At 43.1% G+C, this 6,000-nt stretch overlaps 1 pseudogene; it reads right to left on the bottom strand.

The window, feature by feature from the left end:
* Positions 1,359–1,961, bottom strand: LOC102183123 (annotated as a pseudogene).

Genomic DNA, 6,000 nt, shown 5'->3' with positions numbered 1-6,000 from the left:
GAAGCTGAAACTCCAGTACTTTGGCCATCTGATACGAAGAGCTGACTTATATGAAAAGACACTGCCTGATGCTGGGAAAGATTGAAGGCCAGAGGAGAAGGGGACGACAGAGGATGAGGTGCTTGGATGGCATTACTGACTTAATGGACATGAGTTTGAGTAAACTCTGGGAGTTGGTGATGGACAGGGAGGCCTGGCATGCTGCAGTCCATGGGGTCACAGAGTTGGACACGGCTGAGCGACTGAACTGAATTGAACTGATTTAACTTTAATAGTTTATAGGTTTAAACTTAATGGTTTATAGGTTTAACTTTAATGGTTTACAGGTTTAACTTTAATGGTTTATAAGTTTATGACAGGTTGCTATTAGGTTAGCAAGTCCTAAGGTTAAGATACTCATTGCTCTGGGACATCTGCTTTATGCTGCTGCTGCTGCTGCTAAGTCGCTTTAGTCGTGTCCGACTCTGTGCAACCCCATAGAAGGCAGCCCACCAGGCTCCCCCGTCCCTGGGATTCTCCAGGAAGAACACTGGAGAGGGTTGCCATTTCCTTCTCCAGTGCATGAAAGTGAAAAGTGAAAGTGAAGTCGCTCAGTCCTGTCTGATTCTCAGCGACCCCATGGACTGCAGCCTGCCAGGCTCCTCCATCTATGGGATTTTCCAGGCAAGAGTACTGGAGTGGGTTGCCATTGCCTTCTTCACATCTGCTTTATACTCATATTGAATTACCTTACCTGTTGCATCTAGCTAATATGAAGAAGAGGGCAATTGCTGTTGATGAGTCGGTTAACTGTGTCCACCACAGCAAATTAGTGCTGTGAGGTAACTACTGCTTTAAGTTGAGCGAGGGCCAGATGATGTCAAAAAACACTATGAACCAGTTTCATGGCTAGTTGAACAGAGAAAAGTAATAGGAGAATTGAGTCACCAACACATGTGTTGGCCAGTAAAAGTATGCAGAACCCAGGAGGTGATGAACTATAATAGTATCAGGACCGTATTCATGAAGGGTATTGCTTGAAATAAACTCATTTTGTATATTATAACTGGCAATAATTCATCAGCAGCAAGTACAGTAGTGATTAACAAGAAGAACATTTTCATGAAACAGTATTTTAAATTATATTCAATATTGCTTAACCTATCAAAATATTAAATATTCTGAATATAGGGACTTCCCTGGAGGACTTGTGGTTAAGACTCTGTGCTTCCAAGGCAGAGGACACAAGTTTGATTCCCAGTCAAGGACCTAAGATTCTGAATGCTGCACTATGTGGCAAAATATATATATACACATCACTGCAGATGGTGATTGCAGCCATGAAATTATTATTATTATTTTTTTAAGACAACCAACGCTTTTACTTTTATTTGCATTTATTTTTTGCGGCACTTATTCCTGGGCCATAAGTTTTTGTTTCTTCAGTTTCTTCTGGGATATCTTTTTCTTCTGTGCAACCTCCTCGTCTGGTTTAGGAACAATCTGTTCTTTTTCCGTAAGGATCATCTCAATGTGGCAGGGAGAGCTCATGTAGGGGTTGATCCGACCGTGAGCTCTGTAAGTCCTGCACCGCATCTTGGGGGCTTTGTTCACTTGGATGTGCTCAATGACCAGAGAATCTACATCTAAGCCCTTAGGTTCAGCATTACTCTCTGCATTTTTGAGCATGTGTAGTAAAAATTCAGCACTCTTTCTGAGCCACTGACCCTTCGTCCAGCCCCACTGTTTGGCTTGTGCACACCTACCAACTCCACCATTGTACAACGGAATGGCACGCATTGCTTCTTTAAAGTGACATCCTCCAGATACTTGGTGGCTTTTCGGATATGCACACCCTTTATGGCCTGGGCAGTTTCACGAGTGTTCTTAAAGTGAACACGAAGATTTGAACCTCTTGATTTGCATGATTTTGTGGGGTTTTCTGGGTCAAGTGAATAGCGCACCATTTTTAGGGGTCATCTCAGGCCACTTAATTCCCTGGTGGCTCAGAGGTTAAAGCGTCTGCCTGCAAGGCAGGAGACCCAGGTTCAATCCCTGGGTCGGGAAGATCCCCTGGAGAAGGTAATGGCAATCCACTCCAGTATTCTTGCCTGGAAAATCCCATGGACGGAGGAGCCTGGTAGGCTGCAGTCCATGGGGTCGCAAAGAGTCAGACAGGACTGAGTGACTTCACTTTCAATTTTCACTTTTCACTTTCATGCATTGTAAAGGAAATGGCAACCCACTCCAGGGTTCTTGCCTGGAGAATCCCAGGGACCGGGGAGCCTTGTGGGCTGCTGTCTATGGGGTTGCACAGAGTCGGACACGACTGAAGTGACTTAGCAGCAGCAGCAGCATACGTATATATGGGGCTTCCCCCATGGTTCAGCAGTAAAGAATCACCTGTAATGCAGGAGACCCAAGTTCAATCCCTGGGTCTGGAAGATCCTTTGAGGGAGGGCATAGCAACCCACTCCAGTATTCTTGCCTGGAGAATTCCATGGACAGAGGAGCCTGGTGGGCCACAGTACATAGGGTTGCAGAGTCGGACACAACCGAAGCTACTGAGCACGCACACACACACATATAATTCTTAATTTTAAAAATGAAATAAAATTAATGAAAGTTAAATAATTAAGTTTAATAAATCAAAGCAACATTGGGGGTCCTCATGAATATTTTTCCTTTCATAAGGGACCTAATGTTACTTTTGTTTGAGAATACTATTTTAATAGATGGAGAGAACTAAATCTTTTAAAGAACTGTGCTGGGAACCGGTGCTTTGCCCAGCAGAGAGCCATCCTTATTTGAACTAGACAGAGAAAAATGTTAAGGGCGGTACTGAGCAGCTGCCCTGACCTGAAGCAATTCTTTTTAATAAAGCCCCACTTAGAGCTCTTAGCAACCAGCAACTTACTAACAGATTTTTTTTTTTTAAATTTAAAGGATTTTAGAGAAAACTCAGCAGTAAATCTCAAGGATGGCATATATATCTACATACTGACTGGCCTGTTATAACTCATCCCTTTTTTTGTTTGTTTGCTTTTTTGTTATCCGTTGCCAGGTACAATAAACTTCAATGCTGATGGTGAAGATCAAAGGAAATTATTCTGGGTAGAAACAGTCCATCTTCATGAATGACCCTTTGAGCACAAAATGCTGCATTTTTTTGGTTTGCTTTGGGGTATGTTTTTTAAACTTCCTTTAACTGCTTTTGTCCCTCCTCTTATCCTCATAGAAAATCTTTGAGATTCTGGTCTTGGCTCCCCTCTCTCCACTTTCTTAGGGATTTCATTTTCTCCTACAGTTTCAGATATCCTTGATATCACAAATTATGCCAGAAAACGTAATGCATTAATTCCTTTAACAAATATCTACTGTACCTATCATGTGCCTGGAAGCATGCTGCTAAGTATTAGAGTTATAAAGTGCCGAACAGGATAGGCAGGGTCCCTGCCTTTCCACAGGTTTACACTCAAGTTTCTACATTTGCAGCATCCCCCTGCCCATCTCCTCCTGGAATCTGAAATTCAGCATGTCCCGAAGTGGATTCATTATCTCTTCCGAATTATATCATCTTCACCCAGTTTCCCTGGGACTCATCCTTGACTCCTTCCTCTCTTTTAATTCTTGTACCTGATGCTCAGATCTTGCAAACTCTGCCATCTGACCCCATCTTTCCATGCTTGGCACTACTGTCTTCCCTCAGGCTCTTGACCTCTTTCCCCCCAGTCATGGCTATAGCTTCCTTCTTGGTCTCTCTTATCCTTTATCTCTTGGTCCCCTAAATCTATTTTTGCTGCAGCTGCCAGAATGATAAATAATACAACCTGATGTGGTTATTCTCCTATTCAAAACTCTTACTGTCTTTCTATACTTCCATATTCAATTTTGCCCCCGGGATAAAATTCAAGCTCCTCAGCCTAGCTTATGGGGTACATCATAAAGAATCTCTGTGTTCTTAGTCTCTACATTCTAGACTTTGGCATTTACATTTTACTAATATTCAACTTTTTGTGCTTCTCCAAACATATTGTTTTCCACTTCTTTTGCTGTTTTCTCTGCCTGGAACTCATTCCACATTTTTCTTCTCCTTCAGTTCAGTTCAGTTCAGTCGCTCAGTCGTGTCCTATTCTTTGCGACCCCATGGACTGCAGCACGCCAGGCCTCCCTGTCCATTACCAACTCCCGGAGCTTGCTCAAACTCATGTCCATTGAGTCGGTGATGTCATCCAACCATCTCATCCTCTGTCGTCCCCTTCTCCTCCTGCCTTCAATCTTTCCCAGCATCAGGGTTTTTTCCAATGGGTCAGTTCTTCACATCAGGTGGCCAAAGTATTGGAATTTTAGCTTCAGCATCGGTCCTTCCAGTGAATAATCAGGACTGATTTCTTTTAGGATGGACTGGTTGGATCTTAGCTAACTCCTTCTCCTTAGCTAACTTTTTTTAAAAGTTATTTTTATTCATTTATTTATTTTTGGTTGTCCTGGGTCTTTGTTGCTGCACAAGGGCTTTTTCCAGTTGCAGCTTGAGGGCTTTTTCCAGTTGCAGCAAGTGGGGGATACTTTCTAGTTGTGGTGTGCAGGCTTCTCATTGCGGTGGCTTTTTTTGTTGCAAAGCATGGGCTCTAGGGTGTGTGGACTTCAGTAGTTTCATTTCACAGGCTGTACATGACTGAAGTGACTTAGCAGCAGCAGCAGCAGCAGCAGCAGCAGCAGCAGCGTGCAGCTCAGTAGCTGTGGTGCATTGGCTTAGTTGCCCTGCAGCATGTAGGATCTTCCCAGACCTGGGATGGAACCTGCGTCCTCTGCATTGGCAGGCAGATTCTCAACCACTGAACCACCAGGGAGGAAGCCCTAGCTAACTCTTTAGTGGTACTTCAAAACACCTCAATAGATGGTATTTTGAATATCTTTGCATGTCTGTTACCTAGTAGAGAATAGGCCTCCTATAAATAGAAAAAAAATAAGTATGTAACTAAACCTCTGTGCTGTTGGTTTTCAAATGTTCATCTCCAAAAGGCAACTCTGGATACCTCTACCTGGATGTCTTGTGAGCATCTCAGTGCTGTTTGCCTCAAACCAAACTGATTATTGTCTCCTTTAAGAGAAGAGTCAGTAATGAGGTAGACTCCAGAGTCAGCCTGGCCAAACCACTATAACGCACATCTCCAGGGGGCATCGTCCACATTATGGTCTATGTAAATGGTACATCTGCCTCACGTGCAACATGATGGCTCTGCTGGCCTGGATGGCCTCTGGCTCCAGCACCACTCAGCTGTGACTTTAGATTATCTACTTAAATTCTTTGGGCATCAGGCATCTCATCTATAAAACAGGTAGTACTCAACAAATGTTCATTGCTATTTTTAACCTAAAATTGTCTCCTCCTACGTTTCCTATAAAACCAAGGAATCAGACTGAACCTCCTCTTTCCTCTCACCCTAAATGCAATTAATCCAAAAGCCTGTATAAACATACTTTCTCTTCTTCTTCCCTTCCTGCTGCCAATGTCATTACAGTTCTGAGACTTCTCTTTTTCTTTTTAAAAATATTTAGTTAGTTAGTTAGTTAGATATGGCTGCATTCTGTCTTAGAGGCAGCACTTGGGATCTTTGACGTGGCTCAAGCACTTAGTTGCTCACAGTGTTGCCCCTCATTACTAGTTACAATTGCTGTGGGATCCTAGTTCCCCAACCAGGGATCGAACCTGTGCCCCCCTGCATTGAAAGGCAGATTCTTAGCCACTGGATCAGTAGGGAAGTCCCTGTGAGACTTCTCTTATCTGGACTATTGCAGTAGCCTCCCAGTTGGTCTCTTGTCTCCTAGTCACTATGTTTATCTATCACACAGGTGCTAGAATCATCATCTTAAAATGTAGTTCAAGTAAGTCAACTCCACATCTCAAAAATCTGTAGTGCCTTCCAAAATTAATTAAGCACATCTCCTAGGCCAGTTAGCATGATGGGTTCTGGTACTACAAATATAAATAAAACATAAAATCCTTCCCAGAACTACTGG

Source organism: Capra hircus, chromosome 3, assembly GCF_001704415.2.
Source record: "Capra hircus breed San Clemente chromosome 3, ASM170441v1, whole genome shotgun sequence".
Lineage (NCBI taxonomy): Eukaryota > Metazoa > Chordata > Mammalia > Artiodactyla > Bovidae > Capra > Capra hircus.
This window is presented reverse-complemented; position numbering and strand designations above follow the sequence as displayed.